At 37.8% G+C, this 19,317-nt stretch overlaps 1 long non-coding RNA gene across 1 annotated transcript; it reads right to left on the bottom strand.

The window, feature by feature from the left end:
• Nucleotides 1-5,170: 5,170 nt before the first annotated feature.
• LOC130218732 (uncharacterized) lies at nt 5,171-6,069 on the bottom strand. Its single transcript, XR_008835986.1, has 3 exons — nt 5,984-6,069; nt 5,828-5,909; nt 5,171-5,634 (listed from the first exon to the last, which is right to left on the bottom strand). It is a non-coding gene; the product is annotated as an uncharacterized LOC130218732 (long non-coding RNA).
• Between the last annotated feature and the right edge of the window lie 13,248 nt (nt 6,070-19,317).

The raw sequence follows: 19,317 nt of genomic DNA, 5'->3' as shown, positions 1-19,317 counted from the left end.
GGACGATTCGGGTGGACCAGGAAGACTAGGAGGAATACAAAGAGAACAGGTAAGTAAAGCGTTTGTTTTAGCTGAGGATGACTACGCTGAGTGGTCGCTCAGTTGTCCGCTTTCGTCGAGACGAGCCCGGACAATGAGCGACTGGAGTGCTGTGCTTTTATCTGGTGCTCGTGAATGTGATGCAGCTGTGTGCTCATTAGAAGTCAGGTGATGGTGATCTTCGTGAGTGGGGATCGTGAGAGCCTGACCAATCCGTGACAGTACCCCCCTCCCCAGGGCCCGCTCCTGAGGGCCGACACCTCCGACGCCGTGGTGGTCTCCCTCTGCCTCTAGGCGCTGGGAACTCAGGGTGGCTCTCATGAAACTCCACCATGAGACTAGGATCGAGAATATCAGCTCTGGGAACCCATGTCCTTTCTTCGGGGCCGTACCCTTCCCAGTCCACCAGGTACTCCAACTGGCCACCACGACGTCGGGAACGCAAGATCTCCTTCACTGCGTAGACGGCTCCTTCTTCTAGGAGCAGTGGAGGAGGGGGTTCCTCTTCGTGGTCAGGCTCTGTGGAGGGAAGAACAGGATCGTGATAGGGTTTCAGGAGTGATACGTGGAATGTAGGGTGAATACGGTAGTGAGAGGGTAATTGTAGTTTGTAGGTGACGGGGTTAACCTGTTCCACGATGGTGAAGGGACCAACAAATCGGGGACTTAACTTGCGAGAGGGCAGTCGCATGCGTATGTCCCGGGTGGATAGCCACACCTTTTGTCCGGGTGTGTATCTGGGTTCTTCAGACCTTCTTCTATCGGCGGTTACCTTGCTTCGACGGACTGCCCTCTGCAGATGTTGATGAGCCTCGTCCCAGACTCTCTCGCTCTCCCGGAACCAGTGATCCACTGCGGGGACATCAGATGGTTCGCCATCCCAGGGAAAGAGCGGTGGTTGGAAGCCCAGGACGCACTGGAATGGCGTGAGTCCGGTGGAGGGTTGCCGCAGTGAATTTTGGGCATATTCTGCCCAGCCCAAATACTGGCTCCAGGAGCTCTGGTGACCACTGCAGAAGGTCCTCAGGAACCGTCCCACCTCCTGAATCTTCCTCTCTGTCTGCCCGTTGGTTTGGGGATGATATCCAGAAGAGAGGCTGACGGCCACACCTAGGAGCTTGAAGAAGGCTTTCCATAGACGTGAGATGAACTGTGGACCTCTGTCCGACACAATATCTTCTGGAATACCAAATGACCTGAAGACTTGATTAAAGATATTGTCGGCTGTTTCAAAGGCTGTGGGAAGACCTTTCAGAGGGATTAGTTTGACAAACTTTGAGAATCTATCTACGATGACTAGAATACAGGTATTACCTTCTGACGAGGGGAGGTCAGTGATAAAGTCCACTCCTAGGTGTGACCAGGGACGGTTCGGAATCGGCAAGGGATGGAGCTTTCCAGCGGGTAGATGACGTGGGCTCTTGGATTGGGCACAGTCCTTACAGCCCTGAACATATTGCCTCACATCCCTTGCCATGTTTGGCCACCAGAATCGTTGGGATACTAGCGAGAGAGTATTGTTGATCCCTGGATGTCCAGTGCCTAGCGAGGTATGTAAGGAGTGGATCAGATCTACCCGGTGTTCAGGTGGTATGAACTGCCGATGAGGAGGGCATCCCGGCGGAGCAGGGGCTTCCGGAGTGGCAACGACTGGAGGAGCGTTCCAGGTGATCGGACAAATGGAGATGTGTTCGGGAAGAATCTTCGTTGGGAGTTCTTCATGATCGTGATGCTCGTGTAAACGAGAGAGAGCGTCTGCTCTTAGATTCTTGGGTCCTGGACGATAGGAAATGGAGAAATCAAAACGTGAGAAGAAAAGTGACCATCTGGCTTGACGTGGACATAGTCTCTTGGCCTCTTTGATATATTGGAGGTTTTTGTGATCTGTGATCACCTGGAACGGATGTTTGGCTCCCTCCAACCAGTGACGCCACTCCTCCAAGGCTAGCTTGATTGCTAGAAGCTCCCTGTCTCCTATGCTGTAATTCTGCTCCGCCGGGCTCAACTTCCGAGAGAAATAGGCACAGGGATGCAGTCGGGGCGGTGTATCATGATGTTGGGATAATACTGCCCCGACGCCGGTGGTGGATGCGTCCACTTCCACCACGAAAGGAAGATTTGGGTCAGGATGAGTCAGGAGTGGGGCCCTTGTGAACTCCTTCTTAAGAAGGCGGAAGGCTGCGGCTGCTTCTTTGGTCCACTCCAGTCCTTTGGGTTTACCCTTGAGGAGATTAGTGAGAGGTGATGTAATCCTGCTGTAGTCCTTGATAAACCGTCTATAAAAGTTAGCAAACCCAAGAAACCTCTGGAGCTCCTTAATGGAAGTGGGTTCTGACCAGGAGAGAACAGCCTCAATTTTCTTCCCATCCATACGTATACCGGTTTGGTCAATGATGTATCCCAAGAAATGAATCGACTTCTGGTGGAATGAGCATTTCTCCGCTTTGAGGTAGAGGTGATGTTCTCTCAATGTGTGTAGGACCTCCGCAACGTGTTGGCGATGTTCGGCCTCACTCCGGGAGTAAATGAGGATGTCATCTATGTACACTATTACAAAGTGGTGAAGAAACTCCCGGAGGACTTCATGAATGAAGTTTTGGAATACGGAGGGGGCGTTGACCAGACCGTAAGGCATGACCTCATATTCATAGTGGCCAGTAGGGGTCACGAATGCTGTCTTCCATTGGTCCCCCTCACGTATTCTTATCAGATTATACGCGCTGCGGAGGTCCAATTTAGTGAAGACTTTAGCTTCTCGGAGCTGTTCCAAAGCGGCTGGTACCAGAGGAAGGGGATATCGGTATTTTACTGTACCGTTATTTAGGACCCTGTAGTCGATGCATGGACGCAGCCCTCCGTCCTTCTTGGCCACAAAGAAGAAGCTTGAGGCGGCTGGTGATTTTGAGTGACGTATGTACCCCTGACTCAGAGCCTCCCTTATGTAATCTTCCATTGCCTGATTCTCTGGAAGCGAGAGCGGGTAGATCCTACCTCTTGGCAACTGGGCATCTGGAACTAGGTCGATCGCGCAGTCCCATGGCCGATGCGGCGGTAGCTGGGAAGCTCTCTTGGGGCAGAAGACATCATGAAAGGAGCTGTACTCCTTAGGAATGTGGATAGACTGCTTCTCAGGAGGACTCTCGACCGATGTTGTAAACAAAGAAATGGGGTTCCGACCTTGAAGAGGGAGATTTGGAAAACAGGTAGGTGTACATCCAGATCCCCATTTCTTTATCTCTCCTGTGCCCCAAGAGATGATGGGATCGTGCTTCACCAGCCACGGGCGCCCTAGAATGATGTCCATATTTGCACCCTCCAGAACCAGAAATTGAATCCTCTCTTGATGTAACAACCCCACTTGAAGAAGGATGTCTTCGCATTGTCGATGGATACGGGTCGAAGATCGAGTGCACTGGGTTATCGGTTGTATCTGGTATATATGCGAGGACGCCTCAGTACGTAGGTGGAGTTGACGACAGAGGGATTGGGAGATGAAGTTCCCTGCTGACCCGGAGTCGATGAGGGCTGTGACAAGGAGAGAAATAGAGGCAGTAGTTATTTGTACGGTGGTAGTAAGTGGTTTACATTGTTCAATATTCGTACTGAATACACTCACTGAAGTCCGAATGGGACGAAGGGGACACTCCATACGGGTGTGTCCACTGACACCGCAGTATAGACACAGACCCCGGGTCAGCCTCCTCTGTCGTTCCGCTGATGTCAGTCTTCCAGACTCTATTATCATGGGTTCTGGTTCTGGAGAGGCGGTTGACTCAGGCGATTGGAGGAGTGCAGACGAGGGGGTGATGGTGTCCTGTTGATAGGAACGGAGACGATCGGAACATCGGAGAGAATGTTGGATGAATCTCTCCAGACCCATAGTATCATCTAATGTGGCCAGCTGGATTCGGAGAGTGGGTTCCAAGCCGAGCCGGTACGTGGTCAACAACGATCTCTCATTCCATCCACTTGCAGCTGCTAGAGTGCGAAACCGGAGAGCATATTCCTGTGTAGATAGAGTACCTTGCTTTAGATGATACAGCTGCTCTCCAGCGGCTACTTCCCCATCAGAACGTCCAAACACCTCTTTGAAATACTCCGTGAAGGTAGTGATGGAATTCATGACCGGCCCGGCTTGGTTCCAGATCGTCTCAGCCCATTTAAGTGCAGGCCCAGAGAGTAGTGATACGATGTAGGCGATCTTTGACTTATCTGTGGGATATAGAGAAGGTTGCATTTCGAATATGAGGGAACATTGTAACAGAAAACCATTGCACTCCCCCGCTCCGCCTGAGTAGGGCGCTGGTCGGGCCATGGGACTGGAAGGAAGGGCCGAAGAAGAAACTGTGGAGGCGGAAGTGCTCGGTGCTGGTGGTGCGTTGGAAAGTGGAGCTGGTGGCTGTAGAATCCGCTTCAACTGGTCCACCAGCTCTTGAAAGTGATCGGGGGTGCTCATGTTGTCGTCGTTATGGGTCCGGGCTTCTGTTATGAAGCGGACAGGAGACAGAGGTAAGGAAACGTTAGGGTGTTTATTAAATGACAACAAGGAGCACATGAAGGATAGCCAGGAGGATCAGGAATGATGTTGGGGTCTTTTCCTCCGTGGCTGGGTAACAGGAATACACGAGGATGGACAGCACACACCAGATACAGCTGACAGAGGATGACACAGACTTGGAAGGACTGGAAGACAGGACGATTCGGGTGGACCAGGAAGACTAGGAGGAATACAAAGAGAACAGGTAAGTAAAGCGTTTGTTTTAGCTGAGGATGACTACGCTGAGTGGTCGCTCAGTTGTCCGCTTTCGTCGAGACGAGCCCGGACAATGAGCGACTGGAGTGCTGTGCTTTTATCTGGTGCTCGTGAATGTGATGCAGCTGTGTGCTCATTAGAAGTCAGGTGATGGTGATCTTCGTGAGTGGGGATCGTGAGAGCCTGACCAATCCGTGACATTGATACAATATTTTTGTTGCTCCTCAATTAAACAAAGAAACTAAATGATACATTAAATCTGAAATGACGATCTCCATCATTTGACTCAACCAACTCCCCATCACTCTCCCTCTCTTTTCAGATGGTATGGTGGGCCAAACTAAAGGTTCCCACGGGCCCTACGTTGGGCACCTCTGCTATAGATAATTTTAACTAATTGTGCCTATAGTGTTCTAGGATGGATTTTAGATTAAAAAGGAAGACTGGAAATGGGTCTGAAGTTATTTAAAGGTTTTTACACTGGTCGTCAGATAAGAAAAAAAAAGACATTCTGGATTCAGATGGGTATAAAATCACAATCTACTCCTGTAAATGGTGAAAATCAAATTATCTCCCCATTAAAAACAATTACCCAAAAAATTGAATAAATAAAATGGCAGAAAATACCTAGTGGCAGTTCATTCTGCTGTGGTGACCCCAGATTAATAAAGGGACTAACCCGAAAAGAAAATGAATGAAAGAAGCAGGATTGTGTAGCGTAGCATAGATCGTCTGAATGGAAACCCCCTATCTTCTTTTTAGTGTGGATGCTGAAGATCAAACTCTGGATAAAGTTCACAGCTGCCTGGTTTTCAGTGTTTATTTTTACACTTTACCCCCTTCTGTTGAATAAGAACAACAAAAACAACAATATAAAAGTGTTTAGAATGTGTTTTTTTTTTTGCTCGATATGCCAATAAGATTGCAATGTGTTTGTCTAAATCCTTGTGAGAGGTTTGTCTTATATTCAGTTTAGCTTTTCCATATTACTTCATATACAATCAACATTTTTTTCCAAATATTTACAATTCTAACCTTTTCTAGATGTTCTAACTTTGCACTGAGCCAAGGAGCTTCAGGATTAATACAGCACATCCTGTTCTTTTCATCAATGATCCTGTAAAGATAAAGTGACCACTTACTGTATATTATTGACGAAGAGTATTTTTGAAGGTTTCTGTATTGACTTACAACACACATGCAGGACAATGTCTTGTTTTTCGAACGTTGAAACAAGCTCTGATTTCCATCTGTGGTTCTTCTGTTGTGGGATTCCTGAAGCAGATTTTGCTTTTTTGGTCAACACCTGCAAAACAGAAGAGACTTTGCCATTTTAATTTAATTTCAGGCTTCATAAACAAGACTACTAAAGGCCCATTCACAAGATTAGGATTAAAATACAGTCCTAGAAATATTTTAAATGTTTATAAAAATCCACACAACAGCTATAACAAATAACAGCACAGAGAAACTATAGCACTGAAATCACCGCAAGAACATTTTTATTAGCTGAATTATAAAAAACATTGACATCTAGTCAGAATCCAGTTAAAGATCTCAAGTATTTAAAGTGGTAGAAAAAGGTGGTACAAAAGTTGATCATAAACAGAAAAACAGATCATCTGCTAGTATGATCAGGGCCGGCTCTAACCAATTTGGTGCCCTAGGCAAGATTTCAGGTGGCGCCCCTTCATATTGCAGTAAATTCCACTGGTAGTTTACATATACTAATAAGAAACTTAATAGCTTTGTCTTGAACATCTTTTTATTTAAATAACGCAATTGCACATTCAAAATACTTAGAAAGAAAGATTTGCAACAGTGGGACTGAGAAACCTCAGCAGCGCATTTAAAGACAGAAGAGAAGTATGTGGCGTCAGTCTAATTATAAACACGTGATTCAAAGAATAAAATAGATTGTAATAATATAAATGAAAAACCTAGAGATATGTGCATGATGTAGTAGACTATACTGTGCAATACACAATGTATGTTTTCTGATATACAAATTGTATTAGTAATTTATATATTAGGAACAATTTAAATTTTATTGTCATTACAGTGAAATGCTAATTAGCGAATGCAAAGAATGAGTAAACTGCAGTATAATATACCATGTGGGAATGCTAAGCTATGCTCTAACATTAATAATGTGTACTTTAACACTAATGTAAAGTTTTTGATAAACACACTTTAAACAGTATGAACAGCAATACAACAAACAGACTTGGAAATTGAAGAGCATTTTGATTGATTATTACAAGCTTGAAACTTTTTAGATAGCCATGCCATTGCAATTAATGTTATAACACCTACTGAATAGATCTAATATTTACACATTTGCCTGAGGAAGGAATGATGGGGTAGTTACATTAGTATCACTATTTTCCATAACATCTATGCCTTTCCATAATATTAGCTGACTTTAAAACTACCAGAGAGAGCTAGCTATTTATTGATTAGCAAACCATGTTATGTCATGTCAGCACTGGGATGTAACAATAGAGGACAGCAATTAGCTTCAAATGATAGAAGACATAGCAAACAATAGAAAATATTAAAAATAAAATAAAAGGTTTAGCCTATTAAAATCAATGGCCTATACTGAAATTAAACCAAGTTATAAAATCTCGTTCACTTTTTACTGTATTTAAATATTGATTGAAGTTACTATAGTTATTTAGTGAAGAGCGGCTAGTGAATCTCTCATTTTGTTTCGTTTGATAACAGAGGTGTTAATGTAAGAATGCACAGATCTTTAGGTTAATGAAAGCATTTGATTAACCGTTTATGCTCATTTAAGAGAAAATTAGTTATGTTTAAAATAAAACACGCAGGATGGACATGTTTACATGTTATTAAGTATATTTTTCTGTTTCAAAACACACCAAAGCCTACAGAAGCTTATCTGGGAACAGTCAGCATGCATTCACTGATTCAGAGTTTAAGATGATCGACACACAGCTTTAATGGAAAGAAAGTGAATGCAGACGCGTATATATTCATTTTGACGTGATTTTAAGCCTAAAGCACAATTTTCTTGAACAGCTCTTGCAGTCATATCACATTTGAGATCGGCTCTGAGAATTGTACTTTCACTTTTCATCGAAAGATTAGAAATACGGGGGGAAATATGGGAAAAGACTTAACTTAAACAGGATGATAGCAGGCAAAAACCTGAGGGTTGACAGGCATGTGTCATGCTAAAGGGTTAATGGCAGCATCAATCATAGTTGGGATACAGCAAAATAATCATCTTTATCGTAACATTACCTCTGTCTTTGTTGCGTTTTTCCTCCTCTTCTTTTCTTTTTTGCCTCCCCTGCGCACCAGACAGTTTGGGATGTTTTGACATGTTGAGCTTGATGCCCCATTAAAAATAATGAACACTATGTAGCAGGTAAAGTCTAATTATTCGGAAGAGGGGGCGTCGTTGGTTAATTAATTAATTAATTAATTAATTAATAATACTTAGGTTTTGCACTATGTGATTAAATTAATGTGAGCTTATGCTTTTCTAAAGTCGTAATACCAAATAGTTTTAGGAATAGTGAAGTTACACTTTTTTTTTCTTGTCTCATTTCTGGCGCCCCCCTAGATGTACGGTGCCCCTAGCATTTGCCTATATTGCCTATGCCACGGGCCGGCCATGAGTATGATGCTGAAATAGTTGTCATTATACCTACCATTTTTGCTGGGAAAACGATGTGACACTAAAAAAAAATCCATTAAAATTTGTGAAAATCCAGAACATACAGTACATTGAAAATTGCTTGAAAATCACAAATTGCATAAGATATTAAGACTTAATTTGATAGAGTGTCATGTTGAGTACCTTTATTAGCTTGAAGTCCATTAGTTTGACTTCTGTGTGAATCTAAAACGAGTTTAGTATAACATTAAAACAAAATATTGAGAACACAGTGTGTGTGCAGTATGTAGGATACTCACCATCTGGTGTAAAAGCTGACAGAAGCAAAAACAAACAGGACAAAATGATCATTTTATAAGATGCTGAGGACGGATCCATGATTGCTGAAGGATTTCACTACTGATCTGCTGCTTCTGAGCCGCTGTTGTGCTTTATGTGCTCAGAAAAAGGGAAGTGTTGTCTTTATTCGTACTTCCTAAGAATACATTTTACTCACACCATAGTTAATAATTCTGCAAGACTGCATCTTTAAATACAATGTATTGCACCATATGACAAATCACGGGAGACTGGGCGGATTTATAAAAATGACCAAGGATAGGATTTCTCAGAAACTTTTTCTCTGTTCATAACATGGTTAAAATATTTTTCTGCGCAGAATATTTTTGGAGTATCGTAACTAATAAATTAATATATGAATTTAAAAATAACACCTTTTTAACTTTGATTTAATGTTTACAGTGCAGATCCAATTAGATCATCTTATTTGGTAAACAAAGTAACTCTCTCATATAATATATCCACTAAAAGATATATAAAATTTGACTTTACAAACTGTATTGTAAATATATCATATGAATATTTTCATATTAGTCAATAATATTACTGAAATGAGTTTAAAAACTGAATAAATCTAAATTTGCACACGTTTACAGTAAATAAACAGACTCAATGATGGACTAAAAATCTGCAGATTTCTGCATGGGCAGATTCCATATGGGTCTAGTTAAAAGTGTTTAGAACTTGATTTGATTTTATTTATTTATTTTCGAAAAGAAATATCATGTATAAAAATTCTTTAACAAAAAATACATTTTAATAGGACGAAAATGGAGCGGGATGAAGCACAAGCTTATTATTTTCCAAAATTGTCCTTCGTCTATTAATTACACTTATTTGTTCTTTTACTTCTCTTCTTTTTGCATGGGACTTATAAGCTTTGCATGAGACCTATTTGATCCTTTTGGCATCTTTGACATAATAGAAAAAAAAACAGTACTGCAAACAGACATTTCAGAAATATCAGACATATCCAGCCTGATCTCACGAGAAAACGTAAGTATTTTACGTTTTGACAGTTTAGTGGCTAATTCGTACAAATTCGTACGAGTTCAGTAGTACGAAATTTTACGATTTTAAAAAGGAGGCGTGGCACCTAAACCCAACCGTCATTGGCGTATGAGCAAATCGTACTAAATTGTATGAATTAAATCGTATGAATTCGTACGAATTAGCCACTAAATCAAAAAGTTACGAATTGCCATGAGATTGTGTTGACATATCAGAAAAAAACAGTACTGCAAAGAGACATTAATTGAAATTTCATCATACTTTTCTCATTTTATCCTTTTCAATCACCTTTATTCATCATTATATTCCTATAACAATATATATTTATACACCCTTTTAAATTGATAATTATCCTGACATTGTTTGAGAATATGATCTAGACTGTTCAATAATTTCACACCACATACAGACATACACAAACCTTTTAAAGTTGTCCTTGTTTTCAACCTCCTAAAATTTTGTTCTTCTCTCAGATTATATCCCCCATGTCTTTCTTCAAAAAACTTTTGTATGCACCTTGGAATTAATTTATTCCTAGCTTTAAACATAAATCGTGCTGTTTTAAATTTAACCAAATCATTGAACTCAAGTATCTTCAATTTAAAAAATAAAGCATTTGTATGCTCCAAATACCCTACATTTTCTATCCATCATTACTTTTTTCTGCATTCTACGTAAGGATCATCAGTTTGATTTATATGTATACCCCCAAATTTCAACACAATAACTCATAGATGGCAACATAAGTGTGTCATATAATACATACATTGATTTATTGTCCAGGATAAATCCTGCTTTATACACTATTGCTACAATTTTTACTAATTTTCATATCACATTATTTATTTGCAGTTTCCAACTAATTTTATGATCCAATACAACACCAAGAAACTTAATTTCATTTACTCTTTCTATAACTTCATTATCAAATTGTAAATTTATATTATTACTACCTTTTAATTTCCCAAATAGCATAACCTTTGTTTTATATTTAATAACAATTTGTTTACGTTAAACCACAATTTCAATTTATTAATTTCTGTTTTAATAAACTCCATAAGTTTTGGTAAATTATCCCCAGAACAAAATATACTAAATATACTAAATCAAAATATACTAAATTTATGATTGCTAATTCCCACAAACTGTTGCCTATTTTTTAAATAACTGCTTATTTTATCCAAGGCCACTCATCTAATACCATACTTTTCTAATTTATTTACCAATATATTATGATTTATAGTATCAATTGCCTTCTCTAGAAAATCCAACTACCTTCTCCTTTTTATCTATCTTATCAGTAATTTCCTCACTAATCTTTGTTAATGCCAGAGATGTTGATCTATTGTTCCTGAAGTCATATTGCTCTTCAGGTAAAAGGTTATGCATATCTATGAAATTTAAGCCTTTCAACAAAGAGTTTTTCCAAAATTTTTGAAAAGTGACATAGTATGGAAACTGGCATATAATTTGTAAAGTAGTGTTTATCTCCAGGTTTATAAAGTGGAATTATCCTTGGAAATTAAAATTTTATCTGGAAATATATTCAATTTAATTAAATTCAATCCACCTTTATTTGTATAGCGCTTATACAATGTAGATTGTGTCAAAGCAGCTTCACATAAAAGGTCATAGTAAATTGAGGTCAAAAAATATACCGGATTGGAAAGATCTATTACAAATATAGGTTAACGGTTCTACAATGTCTTTAATTTAATGGCCCCTTTTATTTTCACAAATATCAGACTTCGAACTACAGTTGAAGTCAGAATTATTAGCCCCCCTGAATTATTAGCCCCCCATACATTTCTAAACATAATAATTTTAATAACTCATCTCTAATAACTGATTTATTTTACCTTTGCCATGATGACAGTAAATAATATTTGACTAGATATTTTTAAAGACTCTTCTATATAGCTTAAAGTGACATTTAAAGGCTTAACTAGGTTAATTAAGTTAACTAGGCAGGTTAGGGTAATTAGGCAAGTTATTTATAACGATGGTGTGTTCTGTTGACTACCGAAAAAAAATTTGCTTAAAGGGGCTTTAACCTTAAAATGGTGTTTAAAAAATTTAAAACTGCCTTTATTCTAGACGAAATAAAACAATTAAGACTTTCTCCAGAAGAAAAAATATTATCAGACATACTGTGAAAATTTCCTTGCTCTGTTATTAAATATTTAAAAAAGAAATAAAATTCAAAGAGGGGCTAATCATTTTTGATAGTCAACAGAACGCACCATCATTATACAATAACTTGCCTAATTACCCTAACCTGCCTAGTTAACTTAATTAACCTAGTTAAGCCTTTAAATGTCACTTTAAGCTGTGTAGAACTGTCTTGAAAAATATCTAGTCAAATATTATTTACTGTCATCATGGCAAAGATAAAATAAATCAGTTATTAGAAATGAGTTATTAAAACTATTATGTTTAGAAATGTGTTGGGGGCTAATAATTCAGGGGGGCTAATAATTCTGACTTCAACTGTACATGTTTTTTTAATCTTTAAATCTGGTGAACATCTGAGTTTGTAATTCTGCAAATCTGGAAATACTGTACATGTCTCATATGATCATCCACATGCTCAGTCAGATGATAATATTTATATGTGGGATCATCTAATCTAGCCACTCTCCTTTAGAATCTGGTGTGGTGACGAATGGTCATTAAATCACCACAATATGGGTATTTTTGGCTGGTGGTCAGTGAAAAACACTGCCATTCTGTATATAAAATCCCAAACTACATCTGTAAATGGTCAAAATCACTTAGAAATCTCCTTCTTGGAAACAATTATCACTTGAATATGGCTAAACTCCATGTTAGCTGAATGTGAAAGCAAATTGCAGATTATTTCTGTCAGAAAAATCATTCAATTCAATTCATCTTTATTTCTATAGCGCTTTTACAATGTAGATTGTGTCAATTCAGCTTAACATAGAAGTTCTAGTAAATTGAAATTGAAATCATGTATTACAGGATTGTATAGCACAGAGTTTGTGAAGAAACGGTGAGGACGGTGAAGTTCACAGATGTCTAGTTTCCATGTGTTTCTTAAGACTTCTCTATACACAAGTTACCCCTTTCTGTTAAATAAGAAAAGAAGAAAAAACATTAGTGGCATTTTACTTGCAATCCCAATATAAGTGAGAGGTTTTTGTATTACATTCAGTTTAGCTTTTCCTTAATACTCATAAAAATTCCAGGTTTTTTTTTTCCAAAAATGTAATCTATAAATTCTAACCGCTTCTAGACGATTTAGCCTGTCAGCAAGCCATGAAGCATTAGGATCTATACATATCATCCTGTTCATTGCATCAACTAACCTGTAAAAAATAGAGTAGAATACATTTAGAGCACTTACAGCATATTATTGACAGGGAATTCTTAAGCAGGTGTATTTTAGACTTACAGCACACACTCAAGACATTTGCTTGTTTTCGGAAGGTTGTAACAGCTTGTGATATTAGCCTTTGGTTCTTCTGTTGTCAGCTCCTGGAAGCACAGTATGGGTCTAGCATCAACTGCAAAAGAGACAGAAAACCTTCAGTTGCATTAACAACAAGGCAGATTAAAGTAAAGATATAGTAAAATTAGTTTAATTTAGATTTTAAAAAGTCTATGTCATTAACAAAATTATAGCACTGGAATCACTATAAGAAGAATGATGTTGAAGTAAGAATTATTATTGCTCCTGATTATTAGCCCTCTTGAATATTTTTTCCCCAATTTCTGTTTAACAAAAAGAAGATTTTTTTCAACACATTTCTAAACATAATAGTTTTAATAACTCATTTCTAATTACTGATTTTTTTTTATCTTTGCCACGATGGCAGTACATACAAATTTACAAGATATTAGAGGTCTGCTGCAGGACCTGATTTCTTACATCACAGGAATAATTTCTGAATAAAACACGGTAGCGGTCGATAACTCTGATGTAATTTGAATGGGAGTAAGCAGGCTAACAATATAGCATTCCTGAGTCCCGACGTTATTTCGGAACAACATATCTGTGATTTCCTCAGTCTTATTGAGCACTGGTACTGGCAGGGGTGGACTGGGACAAAAATTCAGCCCTGGCCCTGTATCCACACCAGCCCACATTACCACACCGAAAGCCCCACCCATGGACACACACATTCACTACTCATATTGGTGTACAGATGGTGAAATAATATAAGCAGTACCATATCATATGTAATAGATATTTAAACATTTAATGTATGTGACTGGAACAAAAACAATCCATTTATAACAAATTTATACATAATAAAAAACAATCTGTGAATCTTGTTAAGTCTGTCTGCTGTCCCTTTATACCTTCTAATGCCCTCTATAGAAAGTCTGAAATTACTATAAAAATGGACCACTTGTTAAATAAAATGCCAAATTCTAGGGACATTCCTAGCAAAACAAATAAACAAAAATTTGTCATGACCTGTCACTCTAAAGCATCTTGCTATTTAGCTATTTACTTTATACTGTAGCCAAATTAGATTTCTTGAAACCTTTCTTGCTGGATAAGCTGTTTATTTTGACATTCTTTTAACATTTAGGCTCACTGTTGATTATACAGATTTATATTTTAAATGCAGCCTTTTAAGAAATGAGCTGTTCATCTTCTGTGATTGTGACCATCTTTTTGTAAAAAAATATTTCAGTTGCATCCACTCCCACATAAAAAATACAATGGTAATTTATAGTAATACTTTAGTGTTTTGATGCCTATTATAAAAACGCTTATTTGAATAATTTTTATTTGCTCTGGTCTCACAACAATAAACATAACCCAATACTGAAATTTTTTTTCAAAAACACTATAATATTTACTATAAATTACCATAGTAATTTTTTCTTGAGGTCCTTCACCTGTGATAAAAAAAACGCGACCACGATCTCCGTCACTGGTGACATTTCCAGGCGGCAAAACAGCGAGATTCGGGAAGTGTCTGACCGACTTCTGATGTATTTTATTATTATTATCATCATATTGACATCTTCCGAGAGATAAAAACTGTCCTAAACCAATTTAAAAAATGGTTCCCACCCATCTGGCATTTGCCAGAATTGCCAGATGGCCTATCCGCCCCTGGGTACTGGTACTGATAGACATGTTGAATGCATGACCAGTGCCTTATGTCCTTCCGCTTGCATTAGAAAACAGTCAGTGTACTTTTTATGCGTCTGGAAAATGGAAAAAAAAGATTACCCTTTGCGCAATGTGTTAATACCTTAAAGTTTTACCCTTTTGCAGTCACAAGACTGGAACATCAGGTTTAAAGTGGCACTCATGGCAAGGGGCAAACAAAACTGACATTTAGCCTACAATCCTTGCACAACCTACAGTTTTATCTGTTATCTCTCACTTTTGGTAGTACCCATTTTAAATGTGAGATTTTGGAAACCAGATCTAAATTTAGTGGGAACGGTCGGGTAGAAAATTATTCTAAGTGGCCAGTGGGTGAACAAATGTGGAATATAATGCGGGATCGGTCGGGTGTGGAATAAAACCTTGGGGGACTGGGACTAAAAAATTAGTCCAACGCAGACCTCTACTAGAGATTTTTCAAGATACTAGTATTCAGCTTAAAATGCATATTAAAGACTTAACTATGTTAATTAGGCAAGTTAGAGTAATTAGGCAAGTAATCGTATAACAGTGGTTCTGTAGACAATGATATTGACCTTAAAATGTTTTTTTAAAAATTAAAAACTGCTTATATTCTTGCCGAAATATGACAAATAAGACTTTCTCCAGAAGAAAAAAATATCATAGGAAATACTGATATAGTTGTTATCATTATACTTACAATTCTTGGTGGAACTGCTCCGACCCTGAAGACGGTCTGACACTGAAATAAAAACTGGTAAAATAGAGTATGTGATTACAAATTACAAATACTCAAATAACAGTGATTGGGTCGTTTTTCTCTGTAAATGTTTACTTTTACTTTCCCTTGAATACATTTTTAGTGCTGTGCTTTTACTCCATTACTTTACTTCAACCTTCAGTCACTACTTTTGTTTTTTCCTGTTTATGGGGATTAGAAAAATCTGTCCTGTGATTCTTGTCCAATCAACTGTTTGGAGTTATTGATAGTGTCCATGAAGATGTCCAAAATCTTTACGCACAATGACCCAGAGTCTGTTTAGACTTCCACTGATGTCACTGATGAGAAGATGACGGATGTTTACTGTAGCACGTCATGATTTTGCCAAGTACGATGGCGTCCTTAACATCTATATTGATCCTGGAACATCATTTTTATTCGAAAATGCAGTTCATACCTATTCCCTACCCCATAACTGTAAATTATTCCCAAAATCAGAGAGAAATATTATTTGGATAACAATCACATTGAAGTACATAAACCTAACCATAAGTGTAAACCTAATATAAATGGTAAACGTATCCTTTAATTCTGATTGGCTGATTGAAATGTTGTTTCAGGATCAAGATAGATTTAACTGTAGGTTTCTGATAGGTTTAACTGTATGATGACTGAAACGGCCTTAAACAATAACTAAATGCACTACAGAATGTTACGTTTACACACACACAACCAAAAATTACATGTAAATGCATCAGCTTTTCACAGTGTAATGCTCACTACGCTTGAGTATTTTTAAAGCAGAACAGTATTTATTCATAACAGTAAAAGAATACTCACCTCCTGATGTAAAAACACACAGGAGCAAAAGCAAACCGAACGAAATTATCCATTGATGAGATGCTGAGGACAGACTCATGATTGCTGAAGGATTTCACAAATGATCTGCTGCTTCTGAGCTGCTGCTGCTTTTTATGTGCTTAGAAGGAGGTGTCTTTGTTCATACTTCATAAGAATTAGGCGAATAGAATAACCGCAGTGAATCATTTTGTGAGGCACCTCTATATTTTAAATACAATTCACTGCTCCATATTGAAAGACGAAGGTTCCAGCATGTGACAAATCAAAGGATGACAGGATGGATTTGCAGACATAACAAAGTGTAGGGTTTCTCTGAAATTTGTCTTTGGGCGAGCTTCAGGTTGAAACATGTGAAAGAAAGAAATAAATGCTGGGTTGTTTGAATATCATTGGCTGTACAGTATGACACAGGTTTTTCCAGTAAAAGTGAGGAAATAAAAACTGTTTAATTCTGTGTTTTGTCTGGTGTGATATTAAGCCACAACTTAATTACTTTGTGCAATATGTTTAAAAGGAAGACAGGATGTGCAGGCTTTAGGCTGGCCTGTTCTTGTTGAATAGAAAAAAGTGACAGTATGTACAGTGTGTCTAGAAAGTATTCATAGTGCTTCACTTTTTCCACATATTTTAATGTTACAGCCTTATTCCAAAATTTATTAAATTAATTTATTTCCTCAAAATTCTACACGCAATACCCTATAATGACAATGCAAAAAAAGTTTTTTTGAAATTGTTGCAAATTTAAAAAAAATAAAAAACCTGAATAATCACATGTACATAAGTATTCAAAGCCTTTGACGTGAAGCTCTTAATTGAGCTCAGGTACATGCGGTTTCCACTGATCATTCTTGAGGTGTATCAGCAGCTTAATTGGAGTTCACCTGTGGTAAATTCAGTTGATTGGACATGATTTGAAAAGCCATACACCTGTCTATATAAGGTCCCAGGGTTGACAGTGCATGTCAAAGCACAAATCAAGCATGAAGACAAAGGAATTGTCTGTAGACCTCTGAGACAGGATTGTCTCGAGGCACAAGGCTGGGGAAGGTAACAGAAACAGACATGTAGAGCTGACCCCTTGGACGCATATACCCAGCAAGAGAACAATCTGTTAAAAAAAATCAAGGTTGTTTCTTGGTATTCTCAGCTGTCTTATCAAACTGGTTCAAAACTGGTAAAATCAACATTCAGACTGCTATATTCTCACCAAGTCCATCTTGAATAAAAAGGAAAATCACTTTAAACAGAATTAACACATAATAATAGTAGCAAAATCCGTTTAGAAACTATTAACACATTGAAATTACAATAGAAATTGTTTCCAGGTCTAGGTCTCCATGACCTATGACCTGGTTTGGTGGCTCGTGAAAATCGAGTTATGACAGACAAAGAGAGGAACAAGGACACTGAACATTCTTACATTAAACATTGTGTTAACTTTATTCATTAGCTGAAATCATTTCAAAGATTAAATACTGATTCAAATAATCATAATAATAAATTAATGAGAAAAAAAATAAATGTTGATTCTTGCTAGAATTTTAAGACATAAATCCACTCCATCAACTAGGTTAATAGGGCAAGTTAGGGTAATTAGGCAAGTCATTGTATAACAGTGGTTTGCTTTGTAGGCAATCAAAAAATATATAGTTTAAGGGGCTAATAATTTTGACCTTAAAATGCTTTAAAAAAATAAAAATGCTTTTATTCTAGCCAAAATAAAATAAATAAGACTTTCTCCAGAAGAAAAAATATTATAGTAAATACTGGGAAAAATTCCTTACTTTATTAAACATCATTTGGGAAATATTTGAGGAAAACAGAAATGAAAATTCACAGGGGGGTAATTATTTTAACTTCAACTGCATATAAAGTGTGACCAGTAAAATGCGAAAATAAGAACTCAATTTTAAATTTTATTGGACATTTTTCTTATGCAATAATGGATACAACTTTACTTGAAAGTACTGCTGATCAATATATTGTTTGAGCATCGATATTGCAATGTGTGTATCCACACTAGACACATCGCTGGATTAATCTAGATGAAATAGATTATTTGTTAAAGAATAAAATATAAAGATAACATTTTTACATTATTGTGTAAAACTATTTATACAATGATAAGGCATTTAATTTAGTTTGATCATTAAATGGTCGTATTTGAATGCTCTTAGACATAAAAACATCAAGCACTGTTTATTTAACCATTTTTTTATTTTTGCTCTATCGTATTTGTATACTTGCTTATACTCCCAGAGCCATTTCTATCGAAGTTGATATTTAGCTGCACCATGCTGGAGTTCAACCCCCAACATGGAAGACCAGGACCTACACACATACACTAAGATTAATTTTACCTTACCCAATTCACCTACTCTATAGCGCATGTCTTGTGGGGAAAACCGGAGCACCCGGAGGAAACCTACGTGAACACGGGGAGAACATGCAAATTCCACACCGAATACCAGCTGACCCAACGGGGGCTCGAACCTATGACCTTCTTACTGTGAGGCAACAACACTACCCACTATGTCACCTGTCGAATTTGTATGTTTGTTATTCATTATATTATATGCAGATCACCCCCCAGTCGAACTGAGTTAGAACATATCTTTCCAAATAGAGCTATATAAATAATCTGATGAAATTAGATTCATATTGCAGCAAGGCAACACATCGCAATGTCATATTAGTTTATATAAATATTTTTTTCCTTGTGCCACACCTGTGTTAATTGTCATAGTACCCCTGTTAGTTGCTATAGTAACTCACATTTACATCGACATCGGTAGTCTAATTATTTGGCTTAATCTGTAGAA

The sequence above is a fragment of the Danio aesculapii genome, chromosome 24 (assembly GCF_903798145.1).
Source record: "Danio aesculapii chromosome 24, fDanAes4.1, whole genome shotgun sequence".
Classification (NCBI taxonomy): domain Eukaryota; kingdom Metazoa; phylum Chordata; class Actinopteri; order Cypriniformes; family Danionidae; genus Danio; species Danio aesculapii.
Note: the sequence above shows the minus strand (reverse complement) of the source record. Positions and strands in the feature narration are given on the sequence as shown.